We start from the raw sequence: 20260 nt of genomic DNA, 5'->3' as shown, positions 1-20260 counted from the left end.
ACGACGTACACTGTATCTTAGAAAGTCTACACATTATAGTTATCAGATTCACATGGAATTGTTGTGCAATTTCAATGTTTAAATATGAAACTATTTGTGAAAAGATTAAATGTAATTGGGTTTTCATGAGTGAACTATGCTCAACTCAGTGGCCCTGCCCATGTGAACAGACATTGGTTATAAACTATGAAACACGCCCTTCTCTCCCCTCCTATATAAAGCCCTTGACGAAAATGTAACTTTCTGTTCCGAGGACATTAGGGCGATAGTTAAAAATAATCAGATAATAAGCTGTTTCAAGGACGTGTGGATTTGAGGTCCCCACGTTGAAAGGACAAAGACCACCTTCAGAACTAAGCCAACCTCAGCTAGAATCTAACGAAATTAGCATTGAATTTCAATGTGAAGGTGACGACCTACACCCCGGAAAGATGAATTTCAACTATACCAGCCAGAATATAGCATGAGCTTAAAAGTACGGCAACTTGGTATGAACTTTGAACTCTTATTCACTCCAGAAGTGATACCTCCTAGCCGTTGAGTTAGCAGCAGTCGCTAAACGTGGGCTAGGAGAGGACGGACAGAGTAGCCATCTACCGCCCTCCAGTTCACCACTAGACATTCTTCAGAGGACCAGAGATCCAGGACAAACCGGCATTCCATCGACGACCAATCTACCGAAGCGCAGCTCAGAGTAAATATTTATTGCATTCTCCTTTTTCAAATGGGCGGTTATTTAGAATGCATAAGATTCTGTATTTACGATAGCATAGCTTCTCCCTTTGTTACTTAGTCTTCCCACTCTTTCACTCAAACCCAACCCCCTCTCTTTGTGTAACCAGGCGTATCTGTTCCATCCACCAGGGACATTTTCTTTATGACATAATTTGTAATCAATGTATGATCCATTCTGTGTGATTATTTAGGTATTTAGTAAATAAATAATTAAACCAAATGTTGTATTGCTGATTCAACTTGTTAGCCAGGGTTCGTGAAGATAACCAAGAATTTACAACTTTCAGATGAGACTAAACAAGGTGACGATTAAATATTGACTGCTATTGATGTAAAATATTACTAGGTCTTTAAGAGTTTATTTGGAAGATAACAGCTCTATAAACATTATTTCATGGTGCCCCGACTTTCTAGTTAATTATCTACCTGATTAGCTTAATCAGGTAATATTAGTTACAGATAAATTATTTTATAGAATAGCATGTCATATCACTGAATCCGTCATAGCCAAAGACACGACAAAGGCCAAACGCAACCAAAAGTAATCGACAAAATGTCTTGTTTGAATGGGACAGTGAGTCGACCTAGGAGGCAGTGCAAGATATAACTGCTAATTAAATATTGCAGTTAGTGTTAAAATACTGGCAGTGAACCAAAACAAGTCCTAAACGTTCTAATAACCAAAACTAGCATCCAAAAGCTGGAACACCAAAGCAAATCATGAATACTTTCAATTGGTACACAAGTGGATAGGGTGTCATATATACTGTCATACACCCAGTTTGAACATACCCTAGAGCACTCAAACCCATACTGTCATACACCCAGTTTGAACATACCCTAGAGCACTCAAACCCATACTGTCATACACCCAGTTTGAACATACCCTAGAGCACTCAAACCCATACTGTCATACACCCAGTTTGAACATACCCTAGAGCACTCAAACCTATACGGTCATGCACCCAGTTTGAACATACCCTAGAGCACTCAAACCCATAAAGGTCTAGTCTACTACAGAAAGTCGACGAAGGAGCAGTCTATTAAACAAATCCAACCGTCTGATCCAGTTCCGCCCCGCCCTATCAGTCCAGCACCAGACGATTCATCCACCCACCTGGCTGTGTGGATGACTGAGGCTGGTGGCAGAGAGAAACCCAGAACTCCCATCATCTCCTCCATCCATCCTCTTCTCCATAAAAGTGGGTGTTTAGCACTTAGTTCTGCTCTGGGATTTTGAGACACAGCGTTGGCAGAGAAAGGGACTTCCTCTACTGAGAGGGACTGGATAATTAGCCTGTGAATAATTAGATTGCGTAACTTGCCTCACTTCTTAGTCCATTTCTTTTTCAGTTCCACACTAGATGTCTCCACAGTCCCCAGTTCAACTCTGAAAGAAAGAAAGCGACATTAATATCTGATAGGTATACGAGCTGTGTTTCATTAGCAAGCTCTGCTGTGTACTGCATCCGAGCCAAGTCTCTCAAAGGGCTCACACGCTGCCATATCAACAGCATTGCATTCCACTAGCCTCAAAGATACATTTCTGTAAAAGCAGACACACTTTCATCAAGTCACACTGGCTGGTTGCGGGGGAATGAAAGAAACGCCAGCTGTGACTGTTTCCCTCGCTTGCCGACGCATCTTAGGGCCCTGCTAGCTGCGCTTCTCCCCCGGTCATCACTCATACAAATGAGAATGCTTTCCCCCGCAAATACACAAGGCGTAGAAGAGAGAGAGAGAGAGACAGTGAAAGGGGGATAGAGGACAGAAGACAGAAGAGAGGAGAGGAGAGAACCAAGCGAAGCAGACACTCCGGCGGTAGTGTGAATATATGATATGATTATGGGTAACAAATGCCGGTGGGCTTAAGGCCTGGAGCCAAGGTATTTCATTGTGTTATGGCCGGTGGTGCGGTGAGGTGAGGAGGGAGCAGCAGCCTCAAAGGCAGGAGGCCAAGTGCTTCACTGATATATAGATCTTCTCATTGATGTTGGTTGGTAGAGTGCTTCATAAAAGAGCAGGTCCATAATCAAGAGAGGAAGATTGTCCAAGGGCTCGATGTACACAACATCAATGGCTCTGTTTAGTCTGTGTCATTTGTTTTATACATTTGTTTACTGTCACTGTGTTCACTGCCTATATAAATGAAAAGCTGTTTCCATGCACAATTTTGCTGTTGCTTGAAACCAGAAAATCCTCAATGTTAAGTTTCCATTCAATTACATACGTGTAGAAATTGGGTTACAAACCATAACCATAGCCACAAAGCCAAAATTGTAAAAATTTAAGTTTAGGGTTAGGTATAAGGTTAGCGTTGTGGTAAAGGTTAGGGTTAGGTTTAACATATTATTTTAAGAAGATACAATGTAGAAATAGGCGGGGTTTAGTCATCATTATAACTGTGGCAACTACCCACTGGGCACAGATACAGATGACATCACAGCAGTTTTTGAAAAAAGTTCAATAACAAATCTAAGCATCTAGTTCAAATCCCATAGCTAGCGGTGGTATAAGGTTACTTCCATTCCAATGCAGGTACAGTATCATGCAGACGATGCCAATACCCACTGGGCACAGACGTCTATTCAACGTCTACTCCAGGTTGGTTCAGCGTCATTTCATTGAAATGACGTGGAAACAACATTGATTCAACTAGTGTGTGCCCAGTGGGTAGTGACGACTGAGAAACGGTGATGCTCTTTTGAATTTGCGTTTCAGTAATAAGCAATTATGCGTTACGCAAGACAATCGGTTCTTATATTTATCTGTCACTGTTGAATGCAAAAAGGGTGTTGTGGGATGCATGGAGTAATTTCACAGGTGACAGGTTCCTGTTTGTTTGGGAACATACCGGCTAATGCAAACTGCACTGGAAGAATACCTAATGGCCATAAAGCTTCCCTTCACTCAGAGCTAGGATAGGACGAAGCATTGTCCTTTCAAAAGTTACAGTTAGTTAAGTAAAAGTTACCTGCACGGTGTCCATATTAAGACAGCGTCACACATCCATGGAAGTTGTGTCAGTGAGTATATCAGAATATGGATACCGTACAACTGAGAGCATATAGATTGGTCTAACGTAGCCCCTAACTGCCCAACTCACCTTCGCTTGATGTCACAGCGCACAAATTGTGTGTTGCACTCCGTGTAGCCTAGGCCTAAATGATCAAAGCTATGTAGTAGATGACGAACAACACAATGAATGTGTCTATGACATGGTCAGATAACAAAATAACAATAACAAAACTCTAATCAAATACCCTCATCTTTTAATAGAGACACTCCTGCCTCCTAGCCTGGTCGTGTTTGTGAATGTGACAGACAGGTTATCGTTCTTGTTTCTCTCTAATGTGTTCTATTCATCTGTCTTCCCCTCTGGGCTCCATCTATCTAAGGTTAATTTGTTTATGCTGATGAGCCACTCCGCTCCAAACACCTGCTGATAAGCAGCATGCGGCCCCTGATTGCTCTTTTTAAATGAGGTGCAACCAACGCAACAGTTAGCATCCCAGCTAAGTCGCTAGCTCTTGAATGCTAATGTAATGGCATTAGCATGGACATTTATCACCACAGCTAAGTCACTAGGGCTTGAATGCTAATGTAATGGCATTAGCTTTGACAGTTAGCACCACAGCTAAACAGTAACACTTCAACGCTGATACTGTTAGCTTTGACTGTTGAATACACACAGATGATGGTTGGGGAGCTCTAGCACTTTAATGCTAATAATATTTGCTTTATCGGAGCTGTGGAATGCAGATGATGTGAAAGTAGCAAACACTTCCTTCTATGTTACTTAATTTGCACTTACGTCTATCTACTTTGCATACATTTTAGTAAATTCATCTGTATGCAGTCTCTAAATGTTGTCTATCACTAGCAGCACTATATCACTAAGTAATATTCAGAGTATGTGTGAATGTACTTAGGGAATAAAGTTGATGTTGAATTCTAGGTGTAGGCCTAACTACATTCTTCCCTTTCTGGATATGTCGATTCCATGTTTCCGTTTGGTAGGCTACGTTAGGCAGGGATGATATTTTTACTCAACTATTTCATTATAGGGATCGTGTCAGAACCGGATTCAAATGATTAAATAAGGATAGGTTCCGTCTGAAACTCTTGACGGCAATTATTTTATAAACCAAAAAGGATCGGCATTATTCTTTCATTTCATGTAGGTTATAAAACAAGTCAAAAATGGTGCCGGAGATAGACATATCAATGTATCTATTTCTTTCTTTTATTCCGAGTGAAAACAAGTCATCCCTGCTCTGTTATCTGGGATGAAAGTCCAAATTGCAGTTATGCAACCCATATTTCATGTTTAATTATCATTTAAAGACAGCCATTGATGTCAAAGAACTGACTTGTTTTCTTGCTTCTGGAATATTCAACTGCAATGAAATTCAAAGGTTTCTCCGATTTTTTACAAAAAGAAATCATTCCACCTCAAGTCATTTCCTATGCCTATATGAATTCAGCAAGGCTCCAGGGCTGTTAAATTCCGGTCCTGGAGGGCAGAAACACTTCTGTTGTTTTTCTTCTACCTGGTAGTTAATTGCACTCACCTGCTGTCCCTGGTCTGATTTAGTCCCTTACTAGGAGAGGATCAAAACCAGAATGTCTCCACAGGACCAACATTGAACAGCCCTCCTAGACAAACTCAATATGACAACATATGAATTAATCAACAATCATAATATTAGTCTTCACATAAGCAAAGCCAATATTTGTCACTGATCTGATTGTGAATTCATATCCTATACTACAGTATGTGGCCTAGCGTGAACTTCTCGTGTAAAAGGTTTTATTTTAATACCACAGGAAGAATATGTCATCTGAGGCGAGCATCAAACATTTCCTGTACCTGCTTATAATACCATCTAAACTGATTCTGCAGTAACTCTGCGCCTCCCTTGGCCTTATAACATGTCAAAGGAAATCAGGTCTATTCTCCTTGATGCCCTTTCATCCAGTTATATTCTGATGAAACATGTTACTACATCTTCAAAGGTGCAGGCTCTTTTCTTTCAGTGACAACTAACACTATCAAAGTTCTGAGAACTACAATATGCTATAGAAGGAAACTGATCATCACTACTGTCTGACCTTTAGATTGCCAGACCTACAGTATAGTCCACAGGCCAATCATTATCTGTCATTTGTTACTTTACATTACAAAAATGTACTGTCAATAGGACATTCAATTCAATGTAACGCTATGAAAAACAACATGTAACTCAACATTACTAAATCTTTCAGTTGTTGGCAGGGTTCTTATCAAGCCCAAAGCAATCAAAACCAAAATCAACAGATGTCAAAAAGTATCTAATTAAACAAAGCTTCTGTTTCACTTTTAGGCCTACATGAAATACCGGGTGGTCCAGACTCAGATGTTCATATCTACTGTTCCTATTGCGTTCTAATTAAGATAATAAGCAGATAAGCAAATGTAACATTTTGGAGAGATAAACTGATTACGGAGACAGGACGCCGTATCACGTTCTCCTAATGCAGATTAAGACTCTGCGTACAGCCGCAAATAAGGAGCGATAATGCATTCATTAACGAAGGTCATTCAATTAACATCCCAGGTCGATGTACACCAATGATTGACACCGTGCTCCATTTTATTATGGGAAAACAATAAAGAAGTGTTGTACAACCGGTCAGCTTTGCTCCTCTCCACGATATTAAGTTAAGGTGCCATTCAATCATAAACAATACCTGCATTTCTGGGGATGAAAACAACTATAATTTTACACTGCATGAGTGCAAATTTGGATCCCTATACCAAACAATTTTACTCAGAGCCATGGCCCAGTGTTTACAGTTTGAAAAGAAACAAATAAATAACAAAAAATCCATTCCAAAAGCTTTCTGGCTGCACAGGAAGACTGGGGGGATATTGTATTGGTCTTGTCACGGAAAGTAAACCCAGTTACCGGTTATAACGTATGTCTAATGCCCTACGTCTAATTCAGCCATGCTTTGTAGCCATGGAGACCCTCTACAATCCATGCAGCCTGTGATGTGACCAGAGGAGAGGAGAGGAGGGAAGCGAAGAGGAGATAAGAGTAGAGTGTACACACACACATGCACAGCCTGTTTGTCACTCTCCCTCTAATTACTGCTTACACAAAGGGAATGGGAATTTGATCAGCACAGTATTTGGTTGATCATCTGTGCTCAGTGGTTTAGCAGGTGTGACTAGAGTTTTAACGAAGACAGTGTATACGAGTGGCTATCTGGCTATATAGAGGAGCAAATATACAGATGCCGTATCTTAATTTGAGCCAGTTTCACACAGTAGGAAAATAATTCTGCAGCAACAGGAAATGTTAATTGTTATGTGGATTATATTTAACGGAAATTCTTTGTAGGGGTTGATCAATTTTTCATTAGGGCAAATCAAGTCTGAAGTCGAAATTACACTTTTGAAGCCTTTTTAAATCAGGAATACACTTCAATTTTGCATTTCCTGTAGTGCACGATGATCAAATTAAGATACGGCATCTGTACATACACAATACACATATACCTTTGGCCTCCATCTCCCCTGGTTCACTCTATAGCTCTGGTTTCTTTTCTTCTTTAGTTGGATCTCCTTTAGCTGATGCCTTAGAGGCTGCTAGTCTTCCTGGAGTCAGACCGCATATTCTGTCTCACATCCCACCGCCCCATTTATTTATAATTTTTACTACTATGGCATATATATTAACCTTTAAGCCATGTTGAGGAGTGAAAGTCACAAGGGAAACTATCTGTTTACTTTCTAATGGAAATAAGGAGAGTGCCGAGACACACTGGCAGATGTTTTCCCACCCACATAGAGTGCAGAAACAAGTATGAGCTCTCAAAGGGCGAGGAGATGGCATATGGACATGACAAGATGGCTGTACTTAGGCTATAGCTTTCTTGTAAGAGCATTATTCACCCACCCACCCACACAGTCAGAGAAGCCAGAGTGTGTCGTACAGAGGCACACACACACACACACACACACACACAACCACCAACCCACCCACACAACCACCAACCAAAAAACACACAAACACACACAAAACCACCAACCAACCCACACCAACACACAGATACCTGCCACCCACTTTTTTATAAAAGTCTAGTTCTGGAAACAGACAAAGTGCAAGAGCCACAAGGACAAAACAGGATGGCAGCTCTGCAGGTGAGGAGGCAGAGAGAGAGAGGCAGGATGATTCAGGCATTTCTGAAGTCAAGTGTGAAATGGGCTTTAAATCATGTCTCCCTAAGCGGAGAGAGACTTTGTTGACTTCGCCAGCCCCTCTGACTCTCATGAAAGGGAATCTTATCGGTTTAGCTCAAACCAAACCCCTACAAATTAATAAAGCAATTACCGCGGTAACTGTGCCTTCTGCCTATTTAAATACGGGTTAATCACTGGTCGTCTCAAAGAGACGTATGTAAATCAGAGTTTAGGAGGCACAACGTCTAATTCGGACCAGGGGGAGAAAAAAAAACTTTTGAAAACAGCAGCTACGTCCCAAATAGCACCCTATTCCCAACAAGTGCACTACTTTTCATCAGGGACCATAGGGCCCTGGTCAAAACTAATGCATCCCATAGGCAATATGGTGCCATCTGTGTCACAATCCCCATCTCAAACGGCCTTCCTGCGGACCCAATTTATGTTCCAAAAACATGAAAACAAAACACCCCCACAGACTGCTAATGATCATTAGCTTGTTGGTCACGTTGATATTGTTTCACAGCTACAAAATAGAGCAGAGTACAAACAAACTAATAGTAGCCTAAATATCTAACAACTGTTGCAGTAATCTGTGTTGTTGTCGATGCCTCCAGGTTGAGTTAAACATGTTGTTTGTGGCTAGTACAGTGACAACCGTAGGAAAAGAACAAGATTAAAGTAGAAGACAGAGAATATAATATAAAACAAATAAATTGGCAAATAATGCTAAAGCCGAAATACAACAGATTTTGCTGTTGCATTGAATGAGTATTAAAATACCATTAGTAGCCATAACACAAAACAGTGAAATACACACTGTATGGTATAGCGTCGACCTTCACATACTGTAGTACATGTCATGCTTATATGTAGGGCAGGACTCAAGGGACGGAACGACCTCCTCGGAAGCACAGTTTCCCTTTTAGGACTCTACCTCATATCATGTCCATCTCAAACAGAGGTTATACAAGAGTGGATGTCCTGAGAGAACAGCCTGGGGGCACATAGCAGACTTAATTAAACCAAATAAACATTTTATTGTTCAAATACACATATTTAGCAGATGTTATTGCGGTTGCAGCATTTACATTTTTTTTTTTTAACTAGGCAAGCCAGTTAAGAACAAATTCTTATTTTCAATGACAGCCTAGGAACAGTGGGTTAACAGAATGACAGATTCGTACCTTGTCAGCTCTTGGATTTGAACTTGCAACCTTTCAGTTACTAGTCCAACGATCTACCCACTAGGCTACCCTGCCGCCCCAAAATGCTTGTGTTCCTAGCTCCAACAGTGTAGAAGTATCTAACAATTCACAACAATACACACAAATCTAAAAGTAAAGAATGAATAAAAAATAAATATACAGTATCAGTCAAAAGTTTGGACACACCTACTCATTCAAGGGGTTTTCTTTATTTGTACTATTTTCTACAGTGGTTCTTCCTTTAAAAGTTTGGAGCTTATGCCGCGACAGTTTGTGGTAGATGGTGGCTGTGGTAAATTGCATCATTCTGGCAATAATGGCTGACACTTAAATAACATGCCATAGAATTCTTCGCACCCTGCAAGCTGTGCTGCAGTACGCCGCAACTTTTAAAGGAAGAACCACTGTGGAATAATAGTGAAGACATCAAAACTATTAAATAACACATATGGAATAATTTTGTAACCAAAAAAAAAGTGTTAAACAAATCAAAATCATGTTATATTTGAGATTCTTCAAAGTAGCCACCCTTTGCCTTGATGACAGCTTTGCACACTCTTGGCATTCTCTCAACTATCTTCACCTGGAATGCTTTTCCAACAGTCTTGAAGGAGTTCCCACATATCCTGAGCACTTGTTGGCTGCTTTTCCTTTACTCTGCGGTCCAACTCATCCCAAACCATTTCAATTGGGTTGAGGTCTAATGTCCATTGCTTGTGTTTCTTGGCTCAAGCAAGTCTCTTCTTCTTATTGGCGTCCTTTAGTAGTGGTTTCTTTACAGCAATTCAACCATGAGGGCCTGATTCACGCAGTCTCCTCTGAAAAGTTGATGTTGAGATGTGTTACTTGAACTTTGTGAATTATTTATTTGGGCTGCAATCTGAAGTGCAGTTAATTGCCTATTTCTGAGGCTGCTAACTCTAATAAACTTAACTCTGGGTCTTCCTTTCCTGTGGCGGTCCTCACGAAAGACAGTTTCATCATAGCGCTTGATGGTTTTTGCGACTGCACTTGAAGAAACGACCAACATTTTTGAAATGTTCTGTATTGACAGGCCTTCATGTCTTAAAATAATGATGGACTGTTGTTTCTCTTTGCTTATTTGAGCTGTTCTTGCCATAATGTGGACTTTTGGCTATCTTCTGATATGGCCATCTTCTGTACACTTACCCTACTTTGTCACAACACAACTGATTGGCTCAAACGCATTAAGAAGGAGCGAAATTTCACAAATGAACTTTTAACAAGGCACACCTGTTAATTTAAATGCATTCCAGGTGTCGAGCTCATGAAGCTGGTGGAGAGAATGCCAAGAGTGTGCAAAGCTGTCATCAAGGCAAAGGAAAGCTACTTTGAAGAATCTCAAATATAAAATATATTTTGATTTGTTTAACACTTTTTTGGTTACTACATGTTTCCATATGTGTTATTTCATAGTTTGATGTCTTCACTATTATTCTACAATGCAGGAAATAGTCAAAATAGAGAAAAACCCTTGAATGAGTAATTGTGTCCAAACTTTTGACTCATACTGTATAAATATTAGGACGAGATATTACTGTGCACCAACTGAGGAGTACTGGGTCATCATGATATTTATGACGAGCTGCCAAGTCGTGTACTACATCACCAGTAGACAGACAGCGATGATTCTCCTTCCTGTATATTTCATACATAAGGAGACAGTGTTCCAACTTTCATTCTTTGTCCTCTGTGTTTCATTATTTTCACCTCTGTTCAGTTTGGATGGTGGAGACAGCTACAAAATACAATTCAGCTCTATGTGTTGTGTAAACTCTTACAGTGCCTTCAAAAATTATTCAGACCCCTTGACTTTTTCCACATTTTGTTACGTTACAGCTTTATTCTAAAATGGATTCAATTGTTTTTCCCCTCATCAATCTACACACAATACCCCATAATGACAAAGCAAAAACAGTTTTAGACATTTTATTTTTAGATGTACAAAATATTACATTTACATAAGTATTCAGACCCTTTACTCAGTACTTTGTTGAAGCACCTTTGGCAGGTATTACAGCATCGAGTCTTCTTGAGTATGACGCTACAAACTTGGCACACCTGTATTTGGGGAGTTTCTCCCATTCTTCTCTGCAGATCCTCTCAAGCTCTGTCAGATTGGATGGGGAGTGTTGCTGCACAGGTATTTTCAGGTCTTTCCTGAGATGTTCGATCGGGTTAGGGTCCGAGCTCTGGCTGGGCCAGTCAAGGACATTCCGAGCCTTTCCCAAAGCCACTGCTGCGTCGTCTTGGCTGTGTGCTTAGGGTCGCTGTCCTGTTGGACGGTGAACCTTCGCCCCAGACTGAGGTCATGAGTGCTCTGGAGCAGGTTTTCATCAAGGAGCTCTCTCCTTTGCCACGATCAAATCAAATCAAATGTATTTATATAGCCCTTCGTACATCAGCTGATATCTCAAAGTGCTGTACAGAAACCCAGCCTAAAACCCCAAACAGCAAGCAATGCAGGTGTAGAAACACGGTGGCTAGGAAAAACTCCCTAGAAAGGCCAAAACCTAGGAAGAAACCTAGAGAGGAACCAGGCTATGTGGGGTGGCCAGTCCTCTTCTGGCTGTGCCAGGTGGAAATTATAACAGAACATGGCCAAGATGTTCAAATGTTCATAAATGACCAGCATGGTCGTATAATAATAAGGCAGAACAGTTGAAACTGGAGCAGCAGCACAGTCAGGTGGACTGGGGACAGCAAGGAGTCATCACGATCCTGACTAATCTCCACAGAAGGATGCTGCCAACACCATGCTTGGGTTCCTCCAGATTGCGACGCTTGGCATTCAGGCCAAAGAGTTCAATCTTGGTTTCATCAGATCAGAGAATTTAGTTTCTCGTGGTCTGAGAGTCTTTAGGTGCCTTTTGGCAAACTCCAAGCAGGCTGTCATGTGCCTTTTACTGAGGAATGGCTTCTGTCTGGTCACTCTACCATAAAAGGCCCGATTGGTGGAGTGATGCAGAGATGGTTGTCCTTCTGGAAGGTTCTCCCATCTCCACAGTGGAACTCCAGAGCTCTGAGAGTGAACATCAGGTTCTTGGTCTCCTCCCTGACCAAGGCCCTTCTCCCCCAATTGCTCAGTTTGGCTGGGCAGCCACCTTGAGGAAGAGTCTTAGTCCTTCCAAACATCTTCCATTTAAGAATGATGGAGGCCACTGTGTTCTTGGGGACCTTCAATGCTGCAGAATTGTTTTGGTAAACTTCCACAGATCTGTGCCTCGACACAATCCTGTCTCGGAGCTCTACGGACAATTCCTTCAACCTCATGGCTTGGTGTTTGCTCTGACAATCAATCAAATGTGCTGTACAGAAACCCAGCCTAAAACCCCAAACAGCAAGCAATGCAGGTGAAGAAGCAGAATGGCTAGAACCTAGAAAGAAACCTAGAGAGGGACCAGGCTATGAGGGGTGGCCAGTCCTTTTCTGGCTGTGCTGGGTGGAGATTATAACAGAACATGGCTAAGATGTTCAAATGTTCATAGATGACCAGCAGGGTCAAATAATAATAATAATAATAATAATAATCACAGTGGTTGTCGAGGGTGCAACAGGTCAGCACCTCAGGAGTAAATGTCAGTTGGCTTTTCATAGCCAATCATTAAGAGTATCTCTTCCGCTTCTGCTGTCTCTAGAGAGTTGAAAACAGCAGGTCTGGAACAGGTCAGGGTTCCATAGCCGCAGGCAGAACAGTTGAAATTGGAGCAGCAGCACAACCAGGTGGACTGGGGACAGCAAGAAGTCATCAGGCCAAGGAGGGGGGTATGTATGAACCCCATAGAAAACCCCATAGAAAATCTTTGGAGGGAGTTGAAAGTCTGTGTTGCCCAGCAACAGCCCCAAAATATCACTGCTCTAGAGGAGATCTGCATGGAGGAATGGGCCAAAATACCAGCAACAGTGTGTGAAAACCTTGTGAAGACTTACAGAAAATGTTTGACCTCTGTCATTGCCAGCAAAAAACTAAGTATTGAGGTAAACTTTTGTTATTGACCAAATACTTATTTTCCACCATAATTTGCAAATAAATTCATAAAAAATCCTACAATGTGATTTTCTGGATTTTCTTTCTCATTTTGTCTCATAGCTGAAGTGTACCTATGATGAAAATTACAGGCCTCTCCCATCTTTTTAAGTGGGAGAACTTGCACAATTGGTGGCTGACTAAATACTTTTTTGCCCCACTGTATATATTTGTTATCTTGTACTCGGGGTGAATATGGATATAATACCTGCAGTGGTAAATAATCTATCTTTCTACAGTGGGATTCCCAGGGCCATGTTTCAGACAGGTAGTCCTGTTGTGTGGAGAAGTGGAGAAGGCTACAGGCATGGAGGGGTTGTACTATCCTACTCTCTCCCCTCAACCCTTTTCCAGCTCTCTGCTATGACACGCTGCGGTGTTTTGAGTGGGGGGCTACCTGTAGATGTGCATGTTGACAACACTGTGCATAGCATTGTGTCAGGTTGTCTCGTTTCAATTCCTCCCGAGGCTTTTGATCTATTTTACTCAAATTCTTTCAGCTTGCTGAAAAGGGCTTTGACGTCTATGTCTACAGTATGCAAGGTGTCAGAGATGTATCCATTGCAGACACACACACTTATTTACAAAACTAACACACACACATACAAAATGCACAACACATCAATATGGATGTATTGTGCATTTTGTGTGTGTGTGTGTTAGTTTGTAAATAAGTGTGTGTCTGCATTGCAAATGGATACAGCATCTCTGACACCTTGCATACTCTAGACCCCCACACAAACACACACACACACACACACACACACACACACACACACACACACACACACACACACACACACACACACACACACACACCACCCTTGCCTGTGATTGCTATCACCCCATAGCATCAGACAGGTCATTATCAGAGTCTTATCTGGCCCTCCATTAGACACGGTTGTGTCCTGCCACGGATTGTCCTTGTCCCATGATGACCTATTACATGGAAATCTAGCCTTGTAATGGGGCCACAAGATCAGAAGATTGTATGTGTGTGTGTGTGTGTGTGTCAATCGAAATATTGCCATGCAGAAGACTCGTTTGCCTGTTGCCTTAGAGATACCCACCACAACACACTAAAATATGTCAAATTAGATTGCCAGCTGAAAACACACCACTCGTCCATGAAGAATAATTTCCTGTTTACCCGCATACTACAATCCTGCCACACAGGTATAGGTGAGTGATATATTTTGCCATATAAATTCCTGCTCCTGTATGTGTTGTCCTTGATTACATCATCCCTGTTATATAGAATACAATCACACTGGTAGGTGGTGGTTGTGAAGAGACAACCCTGAGCGTGTGTGTGTGTGTGGCGCAGCTGCAGACCCTGATTGATAAAGACGTGTAAACATCAGATCGAGATAGGGATTCGCAATTGCAATTTTCACCTCCACGCCTTCGCCACGAGGGGCCCATTTTCAATCAAATTTCAATCAAATCCTTCAATCTGCCATTTTCACTGCTAGGCGTTAGCCGTTGATGATGCTAAACTACAGCAGTGGTGATCAGACAACTACAGGGGCGGCTGTAACCTTTTCTCATTTGAAGCAGTTGTGCCATGCTGGAATAATTGCCAAGCTTTCCAAGCTGCAATGGTGGAATCAGAGGAGCCACACAATAACAATTTCCTAGCTAGCAATGTCATTAGGTTCCTCGGTGACAGCTTGTAGACTATGTATTGGTGGGAAGGTGGTTACATGAAACACCATAATAGCCTCCAAACCTGTTCCTGGAGGGCTATCCACCTGTAGGTGTTCGCTCCAACCCCAGTTGTAACTAACCTGATTCAGTTTATCAACCAGCTAATCATTAGAATCAGGTGCGCTAGATTAGGGTTGGAGTGAAAACCTACAGGACGGTAGCTCTCCAGGAACAGGTTTGGAGAGCCCTGCTATAGTCTATGTATCATAGTACAATAACTACATGTTATTTAAGCAATTAGGCATGAGAACCAATGGATTATTACTAATAACACACGGCTAAGGACTGTTCTTGGGCACGACGCAAAAGGCTCTGACGGTTGGTGCCAATTACATAAAGCTCACCGGGTTTTGATAACTGTTAATTGCATTATCAACATTGAATTCTTCCCTGAATTAGTCATATCCCCTCATTACATTAAACTATAGCAGACTGAGTGAAGTTCCCATGTTCCAGACAAGCACACACCACATGGACCACTCCCATTAACAGCTCAATTATAATGCTGGCACCCGTTCATGTCTGTGTTTTCACAGTAGGCGACTAATGAAAAATGACAACAGTAAATGTATCCTTAATCAGCAGCCATATGCAGAAGATGATGAAGTCACTGCATGGTTACCTTCCTGAACCAAAGACCAGCTAATTGGCTTTATTTTTCAGCTGGTATTTACCTTTACTAACCGTTGATGTGGTTACAGTAGCTAGCGATGTAATATATTAGTAAGAAGCCCTCATAGCGTGTAGTCTTTATGAAGCTTAGTCTCAATACAACAATAACTACACATTGTATTAACAACCAATTCATATACAGCCATTTCACTTGACTAAAGGGATTTCATTTGCCACATGGGAACTTGTCTACAGGATAACGTTAGACATATCGTAAAGGCGGTAGCTACTGAAAGTCTTTACCACTGTTGAGAAATGGTTGTGAAGACAGGTGCCAATATCCTAAGGTGATCATTTGGCTCAACGGGTTTTTGATAAGTGCTAATTGGGAGTTTAGTAAGATTACATGGCATTGGCAGAATTAGTAATATCACCTCATTACATCACACACAGTGAAGTTCCCGTGTTCCAGACAAGTACACACCACATGGACCACTCCCATTAATCAAATCAAACTTTATTAGCCACATGCGCCGAATACAACAAGTGTAGACTTTACCGCGAAATGCTTACTTACAAGCCTTTAACCAACAGTGCAGTTCAAGAAGAAGAAAAGGTTTACCAAGTATGCTAAAATAAAAAGTAATAATAAAAAGTAACACAATAAGAATAACAATAACAAGGCTATATACAGGGGGCACTGGTACTGAGTCAGTGTGCAGGGGTACAGGCTAGTTGAGGTAATCTGTACATGTAGGTTTGTGGTGGAGATAGGGATTCGCAATTGCAATTTTCACCTCCACGCCTTCGCCACGAGGGGCCCATTTTCAAGATTTTTTTTCCTGGTTGCACATGTGACATACTGGTAAAAATTTGGTAAAACTGATGTAAGTTTGCCTGCATTAAAGTCCCCGGCCACTAGGAACACCGCTTCTGGGTGACCATTTTCTTCATTGCTTATGGCCTTATAGAGTGGTCTTAGTGCCGATTTCGCTTTGTGGTGGTGAATAGAGGGCTACGAATAATACAAATGAGAACTCTCTTGGTAGATAGTTTTTGGTAGATAGTTTAGACGACAGCTTATCATAAGGTACTCTACCTCAGGCGAGCAATACCTCGAGACTTTAATATTAGACATCGCGCACCAGCTGTTATTGACAAAAAGACACACAGAGGTAGCGAGGTAGCGTCTCTGTTCTGCCGTGGAATGGAAAATCCTGCCAGTTCTATATTGTAATTTCTTTGTTTAGCCACGTCTCAGTGTAACATTTTACAGTTTTTAATGTCCCGTTGGTAGGATCATTTTAGTAGTAGGTCATCAATTTTATTTTCCAAGGATTGCACGTTAGCAAGCAGAATGGAAGGCATTGAGAGTTTACTCGCTCTCAGAAGAATCCCCGGTATGCGTCCCCTTTTCTGGTGTCTTTCTTCAAGCAAAAGGCATGGATCTGGGCCTGTTCCAGTGAAAGCAGGATATCCTTCTCGTCGGACTCGTTAAAGGAAAAAAAGTTTCTTCCAGTCCGCGGTGAGTAATCGCTTTTCTGGTGTCCAGAAGTTATTTTCGGTCAGAGAGACGGTAGCAACATTATGTACACAATAAGTAAAAAAAAAAAAAAGTACAATTATAAAATTGCACAATTGGTTGGGAGAATGTAAAACATCATCCATGTTCTTCAGCGCCATCTTGCTTTTAACAACTCAGTTATAACGCTGGCACCAGTTCAAGTCCGTATAGGTATGTGCTTTCGCACATGTATATAAAATTAGCAGCCGTATGTAGATGATAAACTCACTGGATGATTGCTTTCCTGATCCAAAGACCAGTTAATTGGCTTTATTTGACTGTTGATGTGGTTACAGTAATGGGTACTTTCTGGATCTGTTTCCAAGTGATACCTAGTAGAGTTAGCAGCTAGCCTAGCGTTGAGCATTGTGCCAGTAACTGAAAGGTCACTGGTTCAAATCCCTGAGCCGATTAGGTGACAAATCTGCCGATGTGCCCTTGAGCAAGGCACGTAAACACTAATTGCTCCTGTAAGTCGCTCTGGATAAGAGCGTCTGCTAAATGACTAAAATGGCAATGTTAGTACTATCTATTTGCCATTTTACCATGTTATACCCGCTAGATAACTATGAAATAAAGCTGAATCACTACTTGTTATTGAAAAGATTGAGGATCTTTTTCAAATAGAATAATAGCATCACTGTGGTCTAAGATCAAGACAAGCATCACATCAGGGAAAACATGAAAGTGATATGAACTTCCAGCTCAACCCATATTCTCTACGACTATGATCCATACCCATATCCACTGACATGACTTCATATAGGGCAGAGCAAAGTGATACGGAGCCTACAGTAAATGCCCGTGCCAATATCAAGATCCTGAAATCATTCAGACACCTCAAGAGGTGTTGCTATGGCACCGTAAGAAGTTCTCTAAATCCTCTTATCATCGTTACGTATATCCACCACCACAAACCTTTTAACGCACCACACGCTTGTCTGACTGAGGAGTCTGAACATTATGTATGGCTTCTTAAGTGGGGCTGACATTTCATGCATCTCCCTTTGAAGCAACTTAAGAGAGGAGACAAAACACACAGACTTTCACTTTGAAAGTCCTTTGTGGTTTGCGTCAGAGCGTCATGTGTATTGTAGCACAAACATACCAAATAATTCATTCTAATGGTCCCAGCTGGCGTATATTTCAGAATTATAAGTCAAGATGTCTTAGCAGTAGGAGAGAGAGTGAGGGGGGAGGAGAGAGAGATGGAGGGAGAGAGAGATGGAGGGAGAGAGAGAGCGAGAGAGAGAGAGAAGGGGAGAGCGGAGAGAGAGAAGGAGAGAGAGCGAGAGAGACAGAGGGAGTGTGTGAGGGGGGAAGGAGAGAGAGATAGAGTGAGAAAGAGATAAATATGAAATAGCAAAGTCAAGATTCCTGTATAGCTTAACAGTTGGCAAAACCCACTCACATCACCATCTCAACTTTCTAAATCAAGATTGGAGAAAGGCAACTTTTTTGGGGGGTGGGGAGAAAAGCAACTTAAATGCTTGCTTTGAGATACATCAACTATTTTGACAAACTTCAAAAAATAATCCGGTACACTTCTATTCGTTCACAGATTCATGCACCGATATTGAAAGAAAGGTCAAATAATAAGATGTGACAATCATTTCATCTGATGGCTGTCTTCATGGAAATGAGACCACTGGTTTAGATCAGCAACTCACTCTGTCATTGTTATCAGGGTAAAATGGCTTCCCATGTTTCTTAATGAGACTCAGCTAAACACATTGATTGCTCTGTATTCGATAGTATCTTTTTCATTAAAACAGCAATCACACTATGGTCATCATGGCTACTGGGAATCCCTTGCTCTGGTCTGGACTACCAAAATCTTTAAGAGCCATCTTACAATAACAACAAACATGATTGGATGCCTTAAACAGTTAAATTCTCCTTTATAGTGAACATGAATGGTACTGCACTATTAAAGCTACAAGTGTGTTTACAGCAGAAACATCGACTTTACTATTACTACTGCTGGGTAAATTTGCCATTTGGTGGCAGAGGCCCACAGATCTGCCAAGCTGGTGTAATTGTTTGGGACGCTAGCCAAATAGTTAACTAGGGAGCGCAGGTGGCATCTGTGGCCAGACAGAGTGTGTGATGACCGGTACAGTAACAATGCCAACAGACCTGCTTCCGGAACCAACCAATGAACCAGATTGACCAAGCTTCCATCTGCACCTGTGCGAGGTGTACAGCTCTTGTTCAACAGGGAATATAAAAAACTGAAACTAAGTGAAAACAAAATGCTTTTTTCTACTCAAATATTTAAGTTTAACTTGAAGAGTATTAAACATGATGGCCCTATGTCTCTAGACAGAACCTTTCACCTTTGACTTCCCGAGTGGCGCAGTGGTCTAAGGCACTGCATCGCAGTGCTTGAGGCGTCACTACAGACAACAGCTGGTTGTGACCAGGAGACCCATGAGGCGGTGCACAATTGGCCCAGCGTCATCGGGGTTAGGGGAGGGTTTGGCCTCGGTCACCAACTGGACGGTGTTTCCTCCGACACATTGGTGTGGCTAGCTTCCAGCTTAAGCGAGCAGAAAGCATTTCGGCTTGGCAGGGTCATGTTTCGGAGGAAGTATGGCTCTCGACCACATCTCCCGAGTCCGTAGGGGAGTTGCAGAGATTGGACAAGACTGTAACTACCAATTGGATATCATGAAATTGGGGGGTACAAGTACAAACAAATATATACCATATATACAGTACCAGTGAAAAGTATGGACACACCTACTCATTCAAGGGTTTTTCTTCATTTTTTAAATTATTTTCTACATTGTAGAATAATAGTGAAGACATCAACACTATGAAATAACACATATCGAATCATATGGAAAGTGTTAAACAAATCAAAATACATTTTAGATTTATATCCTTCAAAGTAGCCACCCTTTGCCTTGATGACAGCTTTGCACACTCCTGGCATTCTCTCTACCAGCTTCATGAGGAATGCTTTTCAACAGTCTTGAAGGAGTTCCCACATATGCTGAGCACATGTTGGCTTCTTTTCCTTCTCTCTGTGGTCCAACTCATCCCAAACCATCTCAATTGGGTTGAGATCGAGTGATTGTGAAGGCCAGGTCATCTGATGCAGCACTCCATCACTCTCCTTCTTGGTCAAATAGCCATTATACAGC

General features: G+C 41.6%; 1 long non-coding RNA gene across 1 annotated transcript in view; it reads right to left on the bottom strand.

Moving 5' to 3' along the window:
* LOC116374665 (uncharacterized) overlaps nt 1–20260 on the bottom strand; it is a 99988-nt gene that overhangs the window by 14989 nt on the left and 64739 nt on the right. Inside the window, exon 2 of the long non-coding RNA XR_004210543.1 lies at nt 1853–2125. This is a non-coding gene — a long non-coding RNA (uncharacterized LOC116374665). The remainder of the gene's footprint in view (nt 1–1852; nt 2126–20260) is intronic.

Source organism: Oncorhynchus kisutch, linkage group LG7 (genome assembly GCF_002021735.2).
Source record: "Oncorhynchus kisutch isolate 150728-3 linkage group LG7, Okis_V2, whole genome shotgun sequence".
NCBI classification, from domain to species: Eukaryota; Metazoa; Chordata; class Actinopteri; order Salmoniformes; family Salmonidae; genus Oncorhynchus; species Oncorhynchus kisutch.
This window is presented reverse-complemented; position numbering and strand designations above follow the sequence as displayed.